Below are 22,708 nucleotides of genomic sequence, written 5' to 3' on the forward strand. Positions count from 1 at the left end.
GACAAGAAACAATAAATCATATTATCTCTGGCTGCCCAGTCCTGGCTAAGAAGGAATATATTCACAGACACGACAGCGTTGGGACCTATATACACTGGAAACTATGCCAACATTATGGAATAACAACAGAAAAAAGATGGTATAGGCACACACCAGAAAAGGTCACAGGAAACGTGAAAGCAACCATACTCTGGGATATGACAATACACACAGATAGAGAAATTAAGGCGAACAGACCAGATATAGTTGTCAGAGATCATGAAGAAAACAAATGCTTTCTAATTGATGTATCAATACCAGCAGATGACAACGTTTCTCTAAAAAAAAAAGGAGAAACTTTCAAAATACAAAGACCTGGAAAAAGAGGTAACTAGAATGTGGAACCTGAAAACAGAAACAATTCCTATCATTATAGGTGCATTAGGCATGATAAAAAAAATATTCAGACAAATACATAACAAAAAGACCAGGACTTACAAATACATATAACATACAGAAAATTGCACTACTAGGCACTGCACACATCCTACGCAGAACACTTCCCATACAATAACCATCAGAGCATCACAACAAATCACAGCACATACCCAAGGCACACAGAGCTGCGCTCGGTAGTGAAGTGAAAGCACGGTATAAAAATAAAACTACTGAATAATAATAATAATAATAATAATAATAATAATAATAATAATAAATACCCTGATGCAATACAAGGGCTGCATCAAATTGTCTGCTCAGTACCACATATCTGCTTGTCAGTTTTGTTTTAACTTAACCAGTTTAGCATGTCTCTTATTGGCTGACGATATGTGCATCTCTGACCACCAGCAAAAGTAGTGGGGAGCACGGTAGCCATGGGTTGAGAGGAATTATTTGGAGTTTTAATAATTCATTTCTGGAAATATTGGTGTCTTGTCATTATCCTTAAAACAAACCTTATTCAAGGACCGTTTGAGTAGGATGGGCTACCCAACCCGAAGAAAATTCTAACTGGGCCCCACCTGCAAGTTCATGCGCTGTTTACCTTGATATGAGACCTTCATGTCGCGCACATATGGTTGTGATATATGTACCTCGTGTAACCTTATCAGCCGTGTAGTCATGATGGGTATATTGAACTTCGTATCTTTGTACCCCAGAGTCACTTTGATAGCATGCACTGCTATTTCACTCAATGAAAATAATAATAATAATGTAGAGACGTTTATTGAAATAGTAGTCTAGTAGTAGTAGTAGTAGTAGTAGTAGTAGTGTTGGTGGTGGTGGTGATGGTGATGGTACTAGTAGTGTTAGTAGTAGTAGTAGTAGTGGTGGTAGTAATAGTAGTAGTAGTTATAGTAGTAGCAGCAGCAGTAGTAATAGTAGTAGTAGTAGTAGTAGTTGGAGGAGGAGTAGTAGTAGTAGCAGTCGTAGGAGTAGGAGTAGGAGTAGGAGTAGGAGTGGTAGTATCAACAGCAGCACTAGCGGTAGGGTTACCGTCAGTGGTTGCAAGACTATTTATTAAGTGTTTTTCATTAGCCTCTATAATCATCCGTACTACGATCATCACATTCATCTCTGTCGTCGTCATCATCATTATCATCATCATCATCATTCACTCATCCACCTCCTTCACCCTCTCCACCTCCTCCGCCCTTCCTTCTTCTTATACTGCTCATTAAAATAATGGTTATGACAGGCGTTCAAGAATATTAGAAATTGCTATTATTTTCAGTCAGTCATTAATGCAATCATCGTGTAGCGGTTTTCTACATTAGCTGGTGCACTGTTTGATAGCTTGACGGCGAAATTAATCGGTCGCACTCTAGCCAGACAAGCAGCTTTAATTTTTGTTGATTAAATCTGTCATATATGGAGATGTTTAGGATTGGATATTTTTCTGTTAATTATCGAACTGTCAGATTAATGTTAATAAAGAAAATAATAAGCCCACCTCTGTCTTTAATTTTCTACTATAAGCAGAAATGGTGTCTAAGAATAACCATTAATTTCATCGAAATCGTGTACATCATTATCGTTCCGTCTATACATATATATCAGTATATGTGTATGTGAACGGAATGCATGCAAGTATCTATGCATGTTACATCTACGTACACACACATACGCACGCACACATATCACGCACACACACACACACACACATATATATATATGTATGTATGTATATATACATGTATAGGCTTTATAAATTTTGTGTTAGTCCATTGCAAGTTGGTGCGTGTTAAAATCTGCACCAGCGATGTTTACGTTTTAACATACAACTTGGCGATTACTGTACTTATACGCTTTTAGAAATATTTTATGCATACATATGTGACTCGGATATGAATTGGCACTTACTTCAGCCTAATAAACATGACATGTGTGAATGCTCTGTTCTGTTTCTTTGATTTCAATAGACATTATATAGTTATTGCATAACCATCTTAGATTTTAGACTTGGGCTGTTTCAGTAAAACTAATTTTCTGTATAGCTGTCGTGATGGCTATTGTATAATATGTGTATCTCTCACTGAATGTTTGCATCTCATTGCCTGTCGCTTTTGTTTATTAGAAACAAACTGTATCGAACTAATACATATTACAATTCGTACAGAATCTTCACAATCTTTACATATGTTCCGTTCTCTCATTTTTTATCTTTTGTTTTGGAGCGACCGTTGACAGTTATGTTTGTATAAAAATTTGAACAACCGATACTCTTGCAAATCAAAGATGACGGAGTACATTTACCCAACCATGTGCCTGATAATTTTCCTTTTCAAAGACAGTAAAAAACTCTGTCGGCGATTATTAGATCCAACATGGAGTGAAAATATTTCAATGTGTTATAGATAGTACTCAAGAATATAACAAAATACATAACGTAGTTACAGATATGTGTTTCATTTCTATGGGAGTATATCACTGACATTATAAACTTTCACTCTTAAAATCAGAGACAGACGTTTTACATATGCAATCAGAGTTTGATCATTCTTGCCAAATGATTGTTAATAATCAAAACGAATATTTTCTAAGGAATCATTTTCAGGAATTCATATAAATATATCGACGGAGTGTGGTACTGGTTACTTCACGATAAATACACAGTTTTAAATATTTACTTCTGGTAGAGACACGGTAGGTAAACTTCAAGCGTTGTTCTATATATACACTGAATGCGAATAGCAGACAGATTCAGAGAAAGGAATTCAGAATACTAATTATATAATACGCTAGTAAAAGAAAAGTATGGACAGATACTCGCTTTGAAAGCAACGGAGAGATATGCAAAGTGATTTTGTCGAATAAAGTTTCAAGTGTATATCACTGTCTTCTTAGCCACAGACTCACATGTAAAATTTTGACAAAAATACACGTTGAGAACGATCTTGGTCAAGGAAAATGTACGTAGATGAATAGAAGCGTGCACAGTTTGCAAGTGGCCGGTTTCCTGAATTTGTATGACAAAGACGAGTGTGAGAAGATAACTAGTTATTTCATTATGGCGCACTGGAAGCTAAACATAGAGGAGGAAAAGAAGGACGGACAAAGGAATTAAATAGGTTACATCGACCTAAATGTGTAACTGGTACTTATTTAATCGACCCCGCAAGGATGAAAGGCAATGTCATCCTCGGCGGAATTTGAACTTAGAACGTAACGGCAGACGAAATACATATTTCTTTATTACCCACAAGGGGCTAAACGTAGAGGAGACAAACAAGGACAGACAAGCGGATTAAGTCGATTATATCGACCCCAGTGCATAACTGGTACTTATTTAATCGACCCCGAAAGTGGACCTCGGTGGAATTTGAACTCAGAACGTAACGGCAGGCGAAATACCTATTTCTTTACTACCCACAAGGGGCTAAACATAGAGGGGACAAACAAGGACAGACATAGGTATTAAGTCGATTACATCGACCCCAGTGCGTAACTGGTGCTTAATTTATCGACCCCGAAAGGATGAAAGGCAAAGTCGACCTCGGCGGAATTTGAACTCAGAACGTAACGGCAGACGAAATACCGCAAAGCATTTCGCCCGGCGTGCTAACTCTTCTTCCAGCTCGCCGCCTTAAATACCGTTAAGCATTTCGACCGGCGCGCAAACGTTTCTGCCAGCTCACAGCCTTGTCAGAAGATAAATATTACCACATCTTTCCCTCTGTCTAACTCTCCTTCTCTCTTTTCCCTCTCTCTCTCGTTTCTCCCAATTGTATATCTCTCTCTCTCTCTCTCTCTCTTTCTCTCTCTCTCTCTCTCTCTATATATATATATATATACATACATACATATATAAAAATATATATAAATATATATATAAATAAATATATATACATATATATATATATATACACATATATATATATATACATACATATATAAATATATATAAATAAATATATATATATACATATATATATATATATATGTATATATATGAAAAACAAAATAAGGAATGGAATAAGAACGTAACAGTCGACAGGAAAATCAAGTACGGGTCATTTGGAGCTTTCAACCTTCAGTCGAGTACCAGATCGTCTTTGCAGTTTCGGTTTGTTAATCTTCAGACTATCCTAATCTGGCCGACCCCAAGAAAATTTAAGTTAAGTGTACTAGATTCTTTGGTAGAAAGCAAACGAATGTGTACGAAAACAAGGAAAAAAATAAAATAGAGAAATGGTACGCTATTACATGTAGAAACGACGGGGCATTAATAGGACGAAATAAATTAAGCTGGTGTGTGGAAGTGATGCCTTACCGCAGGAACATTGAAGATGAAAGTCATGGGAAGGAATATCAGAAATGCTACATGTATGGTAGTCGTACCATTCTTGTAGTCCTTTACATGTCTGATCCCTCAGGCTGTGGCCATGTTACAGCACCACCAGTGAATACGAATTGAGCACCTCCAGGGAGTATACGCATAATTTATAAGCCTTTGTGTGTGTGTGGTGTAAATATTTGTATATAAGTCTCTCTCTTTTTTTTTCTCTGTATGACTCTCTCTCTCTCTCTCTCTCTCAATTGATTGATCGACGTTTACTCTTTTCGGAGGACAGAGCCCATTCGGCCAACAAGGGTTTTCATGAAAAAGCCAACATTAATCACTCAATCTCCAGGTATTTTTCTAACTCTATAGAAGAACGAAAAACCGACACGCTTTCCAAAACCAGTTGCCGTTTAATCATTTATCAAATACTTAGTATACATAACAATTTTCATGCATCATGTAAGAAAATAAGAAAATAATGCTGAGTAAAAAAAATGACTTCTTATGAATTTAAATAATTTTGCTGCCCTCCTTAACTCTTGTTGCTTGGGCATGAAATGGAGGATGATAGAAAATTTCATCAGTTTTATTATGAGTGGAGAATAGGACATGATGTTGTAAAAAGAACTAGTCGCTATGTCCACCGAGCATTTACACAGACAATCATTAAGGAAATTATGTTTACAACTCTTTCAAATGTTGTATAGTGAAGAGGGGAGACATGCAGTTGAAGTTTATGGCAAACATGGTTTGGCGGTTGTTATGGACATTTCTAGACCATTTTCGAAAGGTTCAATGGAAAACATTTGGAGAGTTTGAAAAAAACTAAACATTGATTTCAAATTTGTGGCAAAAGGCCAGCAATTTCGGGGGATTGGTTAAGTCGATTACATCACTCAAGTGGTAATTATTTTTATCGATTTCGAAAGATGAAAGACAAAGTCGACCACGGCGGGATTTGAAATCAGAACGTACACACTGACGAATACCAGTAAGCATTTTGCCCAGCTTGCTAACATTTCTCCCAGATCACCGTCTTCACTAAGTGCTAAATATTAGATAGCTTTATCACGTTTGCCCTCCATTAGAATATCGAAGAAGCTTCACAGATATATTCCTCAAGTATTGAAGCAAAGTTGAAATTAAACGCATATGACTCTTGCTCTGTGTTATATAGATGCAAAGTAGAAAGCCTCACAAAACTTTCATTACATTTTTTTAATATGAAGCAACTTTAGACCAAGTAGCGGATAGAGTGAGAGGTAACTACAAAACTCTTTACTTGATCGATATTGCATCAAAAGAAATATGTTTTCGAAGAAGGCTTGTGTTTGACAAATCGAAACATCAAATATTATTTAGATCCTGGGGAAAGAATCAGGAAACATACATATTACTTTCAAATTTTGGAACAAGGTTAGCAGTTTTGGAGGGAACAGAACGCAACAGCTACTTACATTATCGACATTGAAAGGCTGAAAGGCAACATCGACCTCAGCAGGATTTTGAACTCAGACGGTCAAATGGCGCTGAGTATCTTACCCGGCGCACTAATGATTCTGCCAGCGTAATTCCTCTAGTTATAATATTGCCAAGACCGAAAATATGCACACAGAAAGAGGGAAATGTATAGAACCTACATTCGCCATAGTCAATTACAAATATTTTTTTTTATATGACGACATTTTTGTATATTACAATGTGTATATAGGATGAAGGAAACAAGGATATTCTTTCTCAACGGTTTATTAGGAAATAAACTACTAATATATTTGTCAAACTAGCTGACTATATTAAAATACTATGACTATAGTAAGCTTTCAATGCACACCTATAAACAAAATTACCCACTCATAATTACCCATACGTAATATTCAGAAATATATGTGAGCATATTTGTGTGTATGTATATATATAGTTAATCTAAACATGAAAGCACAAAGAGAAAACACAAGAATGCGAGGACATGGAGCAAATATAGTATTATTGGAAGGATAGGAAGAAGGAGGGTTTAACGTTTCGAGCGGATCTCTTCGTCGGAAACATAGGAGAAGGAAAGATCCAAAGGGAAGACAGAGGAAAAAAATGCCAACGGTACACACGCGGTCACATTTTGAATCGCTAGTGCGCTGGGGAAAATACCCAGCGCCATTTGACCGTATATATATATATATATATATATATATAATATATATATATATATACAGATAGAAAGATAATATACATGTACATATGTATACACACACACACATATATATATATATATATGTATGTGCATATATATATATATATGTGATATGTATGTATGTATATATGTATTTATGTACATATGTTTGTATGTATGTGCAATTCCGTATGAACTGACAGCATTAAAATATTTCTATTTTCCTGTATAAAGCGCTGTTTCCTTTTTACCTTCACTGCTTGGCACCATGTCAGATCTCATCTACTATAACCCTTTGCCATACTAATGTGTTTTGAAGGAAGTTGATATATGTTTTCTATAAGCAGACCATTACGTATCTGTGTGCATGAGTGTGTCTTTGTGTTGATTATGTTTACATCGCTTGACAACTAAGATCTTAGTGTTTCGGCAGACATAGAGAATAAACAGTATACTTTTGGAACATGTGGACGTGTATCAATATATCCGACTGTGCCTAAGGTACATGTTGAAGAAATTAAATCCGTAAAAATGTAAAAGACATATGCATAAATACTATGCATGCTGGTTTCCATGTATACGAGGGGTCACAGAAACGGATACGGAAATGTTCTCTGTGGGACAAGCCCGTTGTAGTTCAGGATTCCGCCGCTAGAAGAAAATTGATTTAACCCTAAGGCATCGGTCTGTTGACCAGAGTTGTACGGTGCGGTCACACTGCACGTTGTCCATCTTTGTTTTCAGTGTTCGTCGATTTTTGCGTGAAATTCTGTTTTCTGCTGGGGAAATCAGCGACCGAAACATTTGTCATGCTTCAAACAGCTTACAAGGAGGTACACTGGCCTGAGTAAAGCACATGTTTACGAGTGGTATTCACACTCTAGGAGTGGCCACTTGTCGCCTGACGACGACTACGTTCAGGGCAACCATCGTACTCCCGAACGAATGAAATCATCATGAAAATTCCTGAACTGATCTTGGAGGACCGTCACCGAACAATTGACAAATATATTGTTATGACTGGTTTGTCCTGGAGCTTGTGCTACGCAATTTGCAGATGTGTAAGAGATGTAGAAAATAAGGACGGGGCATCATTTCGCAAGAGTTCCAGCATTGCTTCTAACAGTGTAAAACGCGTCTGGACCGATGCATTGCTTCAAATGGGAAGTACTTTGTAGGCGATAAAAGTTTAAACATGTAAAACTATACGAATAAAATAATATTGCAAACTTCCAGTTTCTTTTGCGTACCCCCTCGTATGTGCGTGCATGTATGTTACTATATTTACATATATATATGTTACTATGTTGACATACAGGGGCAGGAGTGGCTCTGTGGTAAGTAGCTTGCTTACCAATCACATGGATCCGGGTTCAGTCCAACTGCGTGGCACTTTGAGCAATTGTCTTCTACTATAGCCTCAGGCCGACCAAGGCTTGTAAGTGGATTTGGTAGACGGAAACTGAAAGACGCCCGTCGTATATATGTATATGTGTGCGTGTGTGTGTTTGTATGTGTGTGTGTGTGTCCCCAACACCCCTTGGCAACCGATGTTGGTGTGATTACGTCCCCGTAACTTAGTGGCTCGACAAAAAGAGACCGGTAGAATAAATACTAGGCTTACAAAGAATAAGTCCTGGGGTCGATTTGCTCGACTAAAGGCGGTGCTCCAGCATTGCTGCAGTCAAATAACTGTAACAAGTAAAAGAGTAAAAAAGTAAAAGAGATATTTGTATGTGCGAATGAATGTACAGATATATATGGGCGCTAATCAATACGTCACGAACGGAAAGCTTCAATAAAAGCGAACACATTCAACAGAGATCAAAATTCGAAAGGAAATTAAAAGTGTATCTCAATATATTCTAAACACATTACGTATTGTTAATAAAGTTTATCGGATATATTGATGGTAAGAAAAATATTCCGATGAAAAACATTTAGGAATGACTAACCGTGTTTCTCCTTAGCCAATTTGAATGTGCTTCAAATGTATAACAGCAGTGCAAATTAAAATACATACTATAAAAATACATATTCACAGACAAATATATACTCACACACATATTCACGCACATGACCACACGCACATGACCACACGCACTAGCACTTGTATATTCTAAACGTATTGTATTACATCGCACCTTATTGATAACAAATTTATAACTACGACTCGCCAACCTCTTCTAATACACACATATGCTTCTGTACGTACGAATGAAAATTTGAATGCGTACATATGTGTATGAATATATATATATTTATATATATATATATATATATATATATAATATATATATATATATGTATATATATATATATATATTTATATATGTGTGTGTGTATATATATATATACATATATATATACATATATATATATATATATATATATATATATATATAATATATATATATATATATATATATATGTATATATATATACACACATATATATAGATATATAATATATTTTATATATATATATATATATATATATATATATAGAATATATTATATACATACAGATATATGTATACATATTTGTGTGTATGTATGTACACATTCATGCATATATTCGGGCATACGTACTTATGTAAGGAAAGAGAAATCAAAACTGCTGGAGACGCAATGCAGTAGTGTATTAATTTAACCAATATATGTCCATATGTCAAAATCTATAGGTAATAAATAACCCAAATAACTGTATACGTATACGAATACATGTGTATATAGATCACATGAGCATCTTTGGAGTCTGTTCCGTGATACATGTGAATGTGAGTGTGTGTGTATTTGTATGCGCAAGTATGTACTTGTATGCATATTGTGTATGTGTGTGTGTATGTCTGCGCGTGCGTGTGGGTGTGTGTGTGTGTGTGTATATGTTATGCTTTCCTTCCTGCGTTTTGTATTTTGTTATATGAATACGAGCTTTGGGAATTTTACTGATTGCATGATGTTCTAATTTTACAACATTATAGAATAAATAATCCGAAGAAAACACCTAGACAATTTTTTCTTCAAAATATCAATTAGTGAAGTAACTTTAACGAAAAATTTTGGAGAATAAATAATGTATGTATGTAGGTATGTATGTACGTATGTATGTATGTATGTATGTATGTATGTATGTATGTATGTATGTATGTATGTATGTATGTATGTATGTATGTTTGTACGTTTATATGTATGTGTATATACATATAAGGCAGCGAGCTGGCAGAATCGTTAGCACGCCGGGCGAAATGCTTAGCAGTATTTCGTCTGCTGTTACGTTCTGAGTTCAAATTCCGCTGAGGTCGACTTTGCCTTTCATCCTTTTGGGTCGATAAATTAAGTACCAGTTATGCACTGGGGTCGATGTAATCTACTTAATCCGTTTGTCTATCTTTGTTTGTCCTCTCTGTGTTTAGCCCCTTGTGGGTAGTAAAGAAATATATATACATATACATATATATATATATAATATATATATATATATATATATATATATGTGTGTGTGTGTGTGTGGTGTGTGTGTGTGTGTGTGTGTGTACATGTTATTATATATATATACTCGTATATCTGTGTGAATATATATCTGTGTGCGAGGGTGAGAGAGTGTCCATATGTATGTTTGTTCGTATGTGACAATTTAAAGTTGAACATTAAATTCAAATTTGCTCGGTCGATACTATATATGAAATTTAATAGACCATCATTCTATACAAGGAAACCATAAGGTGATATCAAAATATTGATAATTTGAATAATGTAAGATATATTTAATTGAATCGTCTTTATTGCTTTACTTTTACTGAAAATGAAGGGTTTTGTTGAATTAATAGATTTTAGTATAAATCAATTATTTAAGTAGTCAGATTCGGACAAATGAAATGTAAAGTTACATCCGGTTTGGTTAGAGATGACACAAGAGATACAAAAGTTATTCATAAGTCATGCGTCTCAACATATTAATATTCCTTGACTTTATTATTCAGAAAAAAGGAAAGGGGCTTATTATAGCTCTAATATTAATTACATTTCGATGCTATTTCACTTTGCGTACTAAGACAACATATTTGAAGAATATATTGATATAACAGCTTATAAATTATTTCCTAAAATAGAGCGTAATTATGAGTATTACAATAATGAAATTATTGCGTGTGCAGTAGAGCAATTCAAATAAATTGGTCGATTTTAATGATCACTTGAAGCATTAGACATCTTGAAGTGATGTTTATCGCGACTTATATGTATAAATACTTTAAAATTCAGTGTTACAAATATACAATTTATTTTCGTTGTCCTTAGCATTCAAATAAAGACAAAGAAACAACTGAACAGAAAGCACGTGAGAATAGAATGTATAATTTAAATATTTTATTCCAATTTTCTAGTACGATGATCCGTTTCACTTATTCAGGTCATTTATTTCTCAAACGGTATATAACAGTTACGTCATTCTCATTATATTCACTTCAAATTTTAATGGGGTGGGAAACGAAGAGTAATTCTTAAATTCAATTATTTACTACAATCATTATTTGCATTTCTGACACAAAAGAAGCATTAAACAGAGAATCGTAACTGCGTTATTATGTAGACCATTACTCTTGAATATTTTGTAGCTCACTGATCTCTACTCGGAATGTATTTTAAACAGCTTTCTTCCCATATTTTCCGAAAGAAGGAGCATATAATTTTAATCAGTCGGAAGATAGTTTTCCCAGTAGTTTAACATTCATATTTTCTTAACACAGGGTCCAGTATATGCCCTCTTATTTTATATATATTTGTATAGTTTGCGATCCCACCGATGCCCATTGTTAAAATGCTATGGGAATTAAATAAAAAACGAAATTATATGTAAGGAAATTATTTTGAATTCAATTATGCTGAAAATTGATACACAATAAATTCATTCTTTCTTTAGTAAAAATGTGTTTAAGATATAAGTACTGTGCTCGGCTTAAATGTTTTGTTTATAAAAACATGATTAAAAGCGCATTAAAGGAGATGCAGTTGACAACGCCACACAAGGAACACTTATCAATCATTCATTTTCGTTATCCTCAATTTCATAGTAACATATCTAATATGGCTTGACAATTCTCCTTGTTGTGCACTTGTGTTATATGTTGAACTCTTCTGTATACCCTGATATATTTTACGCTAGCCCAATCCTCGTAATTATTCATAGTACAGATTACGTTTTATTGAAAAAGAAACCTCTAACCAGCTTTTCTCGGATTATTGAAAACAACTTTAACTCCTCTAAAGACGTACATGATAAGTGTTCAAGGAGTAACTTCAACACATAAAAATCAAAGCGGAAAATCTAAACAAGCTATGCCGGCATCAAAGAAACAGAAGGAGCGTTTGCCAACATGAGTGTTTAAGCTGTGATCAGTATCGCAGAGACAATCACTGACCGGCGTCTAGACGCTGGGTTTCAGCACCTGAGATTGTTTCTTGGCAAAAACCAGATTTACGCAACTCTAAACTTGGGGAACGTTGTTTCTTCAACCTTAAAGTAGTGGATAGCCTTGCCGACAGAGAAGGACACGTTTACAAGAATATACCTAGAGAATAACATACCTAAGACAAGGAACAAATTAACAAATGTCCAGATAATATTTTTGTCATCATCTAGAAGAACCTCTCTTCCACAAACATCAGTAAATTTAAGTGTCGAAATTTATAAAGAAAATATACAACAGCAATCTCAGAGACTACAATTATTCAAATCCCAAGGGAAGGGTGATAATGTTCCGTCTCAGAACTATCTAATTATTATACTCCCAAAACAGATTCATAAATCTAAATTTCTATAATTTTTAATAGAAATTTCTCTGATATTCATCCCACCCTACGGACAGAACCTAGCAGCTTTCGTAAATATAGTTCGTTGTTAAAAGAGACTTGAATCACGAAACAAAACGCATTAATTGAAACTGTATGTTTCCCCAACCATGTGCATAATCACTTGAAATATGGATTCACGATGGAGTCACCATCAGGGGCAAAATCTGTCAAGTTTTATGCAAAGAGCAAATTATAAAACTAATGATATTGTAACAACAGTAGGAATTCATTGGGGTGACAAGTTAGATACTTTAGTGTAACTATCGTCGAATACATGTTTTCGCGAAGTCTTATATTCATCGAGTCAAAAAGTTAATCTCGGTTCCGGTGTGGATCATATATGTAATGTGAAAAGAAAGATAACATCTCAGATGAAAAAACGACTGCTTACAGTTAATTTTTAGTATTACCACCTTTGCTTCACGTTGCATTCACACTAAATTATACTGTCATTAATCTCAGTATGAGAAACGCCTAAGTGATCATATCGCCAGGTTTTTGTTTGATGAACAGTTATGCACATCACTACCCTCACACGTACATATATATATATATATATATATATATATATATATATATATATATATATATATATATATATATACAGAGAGAGAGATATAATTTTTTGAGTAATGAGATAAAAAATCAAATATATATATATATATATACGAAGAGAGAGTAAGAGATTGAGATACAGAAAGACAGACTGACAGAGAATAATGTAAATGTATATTTAGGAAATTTAGTATATAATCTATTTGGTATGGATTCCCGGCTATCTGCTGCATGCAACTGATATTTAAAATTGTGATTAAAAATTATTGAAAATATTGATCATAAAACATGTAAATCTAATTATATGTCCCGTATAGAACACATTGTCATATGTAATCGCTGATTAAAATAGAAGATAACGACGAAGATATAAGTATCTAAGATAATTATTTGAAGACGCTTCACAGGAGAATGCATTTTCTCATTGCTTCAAACGCGTGTAATGTATATAGGCCATATGTAATTTATCACACATAATCACTATAGTGTGATAAAATATTTGTAGCCGATATTAAAGTTCTGTTGTACTTCCACATTCTTATATATATATGCCTCTCTTTGAATGTTTCTATACGTATTTATGCGTGAATTGCAGTTGCTTATATGTGCTTGTGGGTTTTGCGCATTTGTCTACCCGGTGTATTAGTGTGTTAATCCTCTTAAGTGAAATTACCAGTTGTAAACAATACAGATGAATATATTTGGATTGCAATAGGATGTGTTGTGATAGGTCGATTCATTATTCGTATAAGTTTTGGATAAATCGTCTCAATTCCCCAGACAGTTGATAATGTAGAATCGGCAACAAAAACGACTATCCAATACAATATCATATTACTAAATACATTATTCTATGATTCATTTGGTAGAAATTGCTGTCAATTACACACGAATAATATTGACTGAAACACCTAAAACTACAAACAAATCTTTCGATCTGTATAATAGTGTATGATAATATTAATGATTAAATCTAATCGTAAATCGTTTTAAAGTGACTTTCCAGACAAATGATATTAAACAGTAATCACACAGTCTTATGTACATGTTTTATAATTTATTTAGTACACAGTTTATCACCCGATTTCAGGACATGTTCTACAAAGCCCCTAACACTCGTTCCATGCATGTGTATTTGCATCCAAATACTGTCACACACAGAGCGCACATATACACACTCATTATCTGACATATATATATTTGTGTGTTTGTGTGTGTATGCGTAAGCGTTGTGTGCATGTGTGTGTGCATGCGCGTGTATGTATGTGTGCATGTGGGCATATTTGCCTGTGTGCGTGGAACATGATACTCAAGTATAACGCGTACATTGACCTCCGGAGAAATAACTGATACATATATATATATTTATATATGTTCCAGAAATGTTTGAACATCATGCGAATATGATAATGCATTTGGTAACGCGACCTACAACAATTTCCACAATAAGACCTTTTAAACTCACATACACAAGCGTACATACACATGCAAACACACACAAATTATATATGTTTATATACATACATATATATATATATATACATGCATATATATGTATATATATATATGTATATATATGTATGTATATATATATATATATATATATATATATATATATATATATATATATATTCATGTATGTATGTATACACAGAGACAGGAGTTTCAGTTGTTGATTGGGAGAGCGAGGCACAAGACAGAGATGGATGGAAGAAGAGAGTGCACAGTAGTTATTAGAGGTTTGAAAGAGAGAATGTGAAGCACAATAAAGATGAAAAGAAAGCTTAGAAGAAATTAACTTGTGGAGAATGAGGAAGTGTTACTTTTTGTGCGTGTGATATGTTGGTGGGGGTGCTTGAGTGGTACGGGCCTGGTCAGCCATCTGAAGACTCACAGGAATCGACCGATGGTAAATTGTGAGATGACCTCTAAGTTGGAGGATTGAGAAGGTGTGTCAAAAGAGTTCATACTGTGGCACTTCTTTCTTCTCACAGCCAGCACAACTGTACACTATGTAACACAATGTGCAAATCTTTCACCAGGCTCAAGAGATATACAGTGGCGCCACATTACATAACAATGATTCATTTCAGTTATTCCTTCTAGCAATAGCTTTGTTAGTATACGAGAAAGCAGCTCAGATAGACACACACACACACACATAAACACACACACATACACATAAACACACATACACACGCATATATGTATACCTTCATGTGTCTTTGTGTTGTGCGTCTGTCTGATCATATTCATATTTGGGAGACGGTTGCATATACGTGTGCAATATATATATTGTGGCAGTGATTGTGTCTCTTGCTTCTATAATATTTATTTAGTTTGTGCAGTTTTCAAAATATTGCATACGTATAATTTGTGGTACACGCTCAAACCATTCTTACCGACATTATAAATAAATACCAGCCTCCCATACTGTGATGAAATGAGCATACCAATTTTAGTGAAACAATATTTATACGCGACAGATCAACAGCTTAAAGATGACATTTAAAAAATTGGATTAAGACACGCACTCAACACCAGAGCTGAAGACACCTCCGAAAGCGGGGTCCCCGCCACGTCAAAACGGTAGAGGAGTAGGGGCCGAAACGGGACGTGGTTCCTCCTGATGATGTCTTGAGCTAACTGGATCCTATAAAGGAGCTGTTGTGGTAGCAGACCACGAAACACGTTGTTATTCCTTCCTAAGAAAAACAAGATATGATAGCCCATTCGAAAATCACAGGCAATGAAAGATATACATGACAAATAAAGCTCATGTGTGTGTGTGTGTTTGGCGGTATGCAGACACAGACAGAAATACATTTTATCAAAAAGAGGATGTGCAAAGGAAATCGGCAGATAGCGAAACGACAAATATTAAATTGAATGCTATCACACAGCAAGGATAAAATAAATTGTATATGACGTGAACTGAAATGCCTAGGCTAAAATAGAAGCAAAATCATAGTTAGAAACGATTTGATAATGTCGGTTTGACGTGCGAAGTCCATGGCTGATAAAAAAAGTATATGATAGTTACGAATATTACTGCCCTTACAAGTGCAGATGTGATTAGCGAGCGATACTCTACGCTATTTTTTATTATCCCTAGTCAAACTAAAGGCTGGATTTACAGTTATTCTTTCTTTAAGCTATAAAGTACTTATTACAACATGTGAAGGACACAAGACAGTCTACTGCTATTTCAGATCGTATTTGCTAGCAGGTGGTGTTATGAAGAACATTCAAATGCGGGAACACGAACACGCATACACACGCTTACATGCACACATACATATATATATTCATGCGTGTGTGTGCGTGTAAAGAAAAAAGTGGCAGTTAGAATTTTGGACAACAAGTTATTCAGATCTTTCATTTTCTTTTAGAGAATGACCAGAGTTTATAAATTACAGAAAGGTTATGCTTGTAATATATATGTTAGCTTCTTGCAAAAACTGGAGTTGAATGGAGAAAACAATATAAAAGGACTATATTTTCTCCCAAACAGGATAGAGCGCTACGTTATCAATTTATACACAATTAATACCACCGCCATCCTCTTAATATGTAAAATATGTACACATTTCACACAATATACACATATACACAAATACAAACACAAAGACACACATATATGTGTTAGTGTATATATGTGTGTGTATATGTATGTCAGTATGTATATGTACATATATATATATATATATATATTGGAAGGTTTGGAGATGATGCACAGGTATTATATATTAGAAGAAATGAGGTAATCAGAAGATCGGATGGTTCATATTTATAGATATTTATTTATATATTACATTTTTTACATATATATATCATATCATTCAGATCATATCATTCGGATTATTAGCGCTTTCTCCCATTCCAGTGGGGTTTTCAAATCAAATTGAAAACCCCACTGGAATGGGAGAAAGCGCTAATAATCCAAATGATATGATCTGAATGATATGATATATATATGTAAAAAATGTAATATATAAATAAATATCTATAAATATGAACCATCCGATCTTCTGATTACCTCATTTCTTCTAATATATATATATATATATATATATATATATATATATATATATATATACATACATAAATATAAGAGAGTGACCACCATGTGGTCTACTCTAGCACTAAAAATAGATCCGCAAGGTTTCAGCCACAAAAGAAATATATATATATTATATATATATATATATGGGGAAAGTTTACGAAAAAATCTAAAAACGAAAGGCAGGTGATGTACAAAACAAACAGATGTATTAGTATAACGCTCAGGAATGGAAAAAGTCTTTTACGTTTCGAGCCTACGTTCTTCTACAGAAAGGGACACAGAAAAAAACAAGGAGAGAAAAAATATGTGTAGTGGCTAATGATCTATCATGGCGACTATATATATATATATATCTTTACGTATACAAATCTTTATATGTGTGCGCGTGTGTATTAATAATTATACAGAAAATACACCGAATTTTTATACTCATATATATATTTATGAAATGATATCTTTGTATATAACCGGTTTTCATTTTCTAAGAAATTATTAACGTGTGCTACAAAATTTCCACCAAATTTGTGTATACCCCTTTTATGTCTGCGCAGTGGAACAACATGCGTTTAATGAAAAGACTACAATTATTGAAAAAATATCAACCCTGCCTAAATATGAACAAGTAATCAATTTTGATTACAATTTTATTCGATCAATTCGATCCAATTAATTATAATTATGCATAAATTAATCGGCATGTAATTAATTCACTTTACCATCACAAAATGAGGAAGTACCAACCATATTTTTGATAACAACAATTATTGATTACTCCCCTAAAATTTTATTTATTTAAGGCGTATGCTATCATACTCGAAAAACAACTAATTATGGTAGTATTAAATTATAACATCGTCACTAATTACTTAATCATGAATAACTTACAAAAGCAAACCGGTGCCTTTTATAAACATTTTATTTCAAAAAGCTTTCTTAATCTTTCAAAGCATCTCAATGTTTTTTATTTCGATTCTGGAGGTTTTCCTTACACATACATACATACATACATACATACATACATACATACATACATACATACATACATACACAGTCATATATATATACATTTATATATGTATATATATATATATATTCAAAATGTGACCGCGTGTGTATCGTTGACGATTTTTCCTCCGTATTCTCTTCCTTGGATCTTTCCTTTTCCTATGTTTCTGACGAAGAGCACCGCTCGAAACGTTAAATCCGGCTTCTTTCTTTCCTTTCCTTAGCGTCCAATAAAACTATACTTGTTCCACGTCCTCGCGTTGACGTGCTTTCTCTTTGTGTGTTCATGTTTGGATTAACTATATATATATATATATATATATAAAACAACTTAACCATATTCTTGAAGTCTGCCAGTAAATTTTAACTCCTATTTTTCTTACACACACACATACACACACACGCACGCACACACACACACACACACACACACACACACACACACACACACATATATATATATATATATATATATATATATATATATATTATATATATATATATTATAAAGAAAAATATATAAGTTGAATACCTAGCGTAATAAGTAATTCTATATATATATCACAAAGGAAAAGGAAATTATATATTGACTATCATTGACGTAGCTGTTTCTGCTATAAGGTACTTGTAGTTGACGTATGCCTCCGTCGGTTTTGAAGCATGTGTGTATGTAGTGCTAAGACATGGATATTAGTATCCTTACATCTAAGTGAAGTGTACGTATGTGTGTATGTGTGCGTGTGTGCGCGCGCGTGTGTACATACATACATACATATAAATACATATGTAGATGTCTTTGTGGTTAAAGCTTTAGCCACATGTCGACGGAGTTTCAGACTACATGTCCCAGCGCACAACATTGGGTAATTCACATTTACTATACCCCAGGCCAACCGATGTGTATACGAACTATGTTTACAAACAACTATGCCGAAACACGACGTTACTACATATATGCGGGAGAATGTGTGCATGTCTAGGTGGCACACCGTCGGTTATGACGACGAGGGTTCCAGTTGATCTGATCAACGGAACAGCCGGCTCGTGAAATTAACGTACAAGTAGCTGAGCACTCCACAGGTACGTGTACCCTTAACGTAGTTCAGGGGCAGATTCAGCGAGACACAGAGTGTAACAAGGATGGCCCTTTGACATACAGGTACAACAGAAACAGGAAGAAAGTGTGGGAGAAATTTGTGGTGAAATAGTACAGCAGGGTTCACAACCACCCCTGCCGGAGCCTCGTGGAGCTTTAGGTGTTTTCGCTCAATAAGAACTCACAAAACCCGGTCTGGGAATCGAAACCATGATCCGACCATCGGGAGTCCACTGCCTTACCACTTGGCCATTGCCCTCCGTGTGTATGCATATTTTAATACACAAAACTGTTATTATTGTCATTACTTTATTTTTATATTTATTTTTATACTTTCTAAACTTTCCTGTGACCCTTCTGTCCGGTACTAGTCGCCATGATACATCGTTAGCCACTACCCACAAGTCCTTTTCTGTAGAAGAGCGTAGGCTCGAAACGTAAAATACTTTTTCTGTTCCTGAGCATTATACTAATACATCTGTTTGTTTTGTACACTACCTGTCTTTTGCTTCTTGCGTAAACTCTCCCTACATATATATATATTATGAAAGTTGTATATATATGTATATATATATATATAATATATATATATATATATATATATATATATATATATATATATATATATATAATAAAGTTTGTATATGTGTATGCGTTACCATTTGCGTTAGTATTTCAAAGGGATTCAAGATGTCATCACCTCTCACTATTAATCTGTAATATGCTTATATTGTATTTAAATATTACCCTTTCTGCTCCACATCCTTAGAGGTGCATTGCTTTAAAGACTGTTTTTTAATGAAGTCGTTATTTTGAAATGATAAACCAGCTGCTAGAATATATAGTAAAGAAAGGGGAAAGCGATGATTCAATTGCTACATTTCAATTATTGCACTTAATGTGCCTTATAGAATCCCAACTTTATGTCATCAAGGAAATTTATAGAACTTCAAATTTAGATAACTTTTGCTGAAAGTAATACTGCAAACGCAGGAATCACATTTATCTTAGCAGTGGTATCAGTGGAATTTAGTGGTCGAACGCTAATTAATAACCTTGCAAGCTTGATTAGTAATCCGGTCATCATTCACCTGGTCTTAACAGTAACTGATTGATCTCAATTTTAGTGACACTTAATTAGTTTAGATATCTCCATTTATTTCGTTACGCAAAATCAGTCGATGTATAATTTATGCCCATCGCTTCGTTTAAGAGCTTGCAGTGAAGCTCTTCCTAAAAGTCTTTGAAAGTCATCTTATGCCAACTGCTCAAATTTCTCACTCGAAATGTTAGTGCACCTGGAATTATAATTAAACATTTCAGTAAAATCTAATCATAGTATTATATACAAGTCGGAAAATTAATCCCAAAGGGTAAATGATATTTCGACTGAAATATTTGAAAGTAAGAATCTTACTAGCTAAATATAATTAAAATCCTATTCTTCATTGTAATGTATACAGTGTTATCAAAGGGCTTTTCAACACACCTTGTTTTCGTTGTTTTTTCTATGTTAAAACTAAATAGATAGAAAAAAAGAACACCCCAAAGCATACATATTATATGAAAGTGTTACTTACCTATGAATATTAGGGCAATTTTATACAAGAATCGCATTCAAGGTTTTGCCTGAGGATCTCAGAATATGTTGGATATTGATTTCTTTATTTTTGTCTTTTCGAAATACCTTCAAACCCTTAAGTGACACTCTGAAAGTTTTCTATCATTAGTGTACCTTTTTCAACGATGTTGGTGACTTCCCATATTACAACATCAAGTCCCGTAAAGTTTATCTAAATCATGTATAAAATTCTCTATTAATATTGTCTTTGCATCGCTTCAGTTTTGCAGGGTTTGCCATATTAAAAAGCAAATATCAGTATATTTACTTATGAAAGCAACTTTTATTATTTACGCTCTTTGGTAAATGACATGGCGATAGTTTCTTTTTTAACAAACCTACCTCCTGCACTATATATACCCATTATCTATATGGTATGCTTAATTTATATGTTTGTGTGAAGGCACGTGCCGTAGTGAGCAGGATGTTGCACACAGATTTCAATCTCTGACTGGGCGATGCTTGCATTCTTGACCGAACACTTCAGTTCCCGTTGATCCAATCCCTCTTCCGATCACGGGTGGGGGAATATCGGCCTGCTGGGGCTCACCAGCAGGGTGACATTATTTGACGTCTAAAACAGTGCAAAAGAGTATTGTGACCAGTGATGTGTAACATCATCCGATATCTGGCCGATAACGCGATAAATATATATATATATGTATATATAAAGATAGATAGATAGATAGATAGATAGATAGATATAGATAGATAGATAGATAGATAGATAGATAGATAGATACAGATACATTACCAAAATGTTGTACTTAATGATGAGAGACTGTTATATGTGAATAGTTTATGCTAAAGGATAATTGCTATACAATCTATGACAGTGAATTGAAAATATTAATACGAAAGTGAACTTTTGAAAATATTTTTAGTAGTAGCATTTAAACAGAATATTAGTTATGTGCATGTAAGGCAATTGTCAAAACATTCATGGGCTTCAAGCACCAGTAAATCTTACAAGTATGGTTTCATATCCAAGCGATATAAAACGTGGTGGCTATTACTATATAGTAACTATAATAAGTAGACGTTCGTTAGGCTTCCAATGATACAATTGTACTTATTGTAATTATGTCAGAATTGTATGACTATAAAGATTCTCCAGTTGAAAAGAAAACTCGGTAATATTGAATGACGAGAGTTTTAACGGGCTTTGCCTACTTCAAATCAAACTTAATTTACTAGATTAATGATAATGTAGCAATAAATTAAGTTGGAATAATTTAAATGGATTCTTGCTAAAACCTTAAGTGTCCGTCGCAGGTTCTCGCAGATTTCTTTCAAGTCAATGTTATTTTGATTGCTCTATATCTATAAAACATCGTGTGTGATTCAAGAAATCAAACCTAAACTGCACTTGTTGCCGCATCGGAAAGATTTGTTTTTCTATATCAATCACGGTTAATTATGCTAAAACCTGATAGGGCGTGAATATTGGCCTGGCTCATATTATTACGACCGTTAAAAACACTCATTTTTCTCAAGTCCATTAAGCTGTTTGAATACAAATCTCGAAATTGCAAATTTGATGAGATATTTTTTTTTTGTGTGTGTGTGATACAATTTAGTGCC

This window comes from Octopus sinensis, linkage group LG8 (genome assembly GCF_006345805.1).
Source record: "Octopus sinensis linkage group LG8, ASM634580v1, whole genome shotgun sequence".
In the NCBI taxonomy this organism is placed as follows: domain Eukaryota; kingdom Metazoa; phylum Mollusca; class Cephalopoda; order Octopoda; family Octopodidae; genus Octopus; species Octopus sinensis.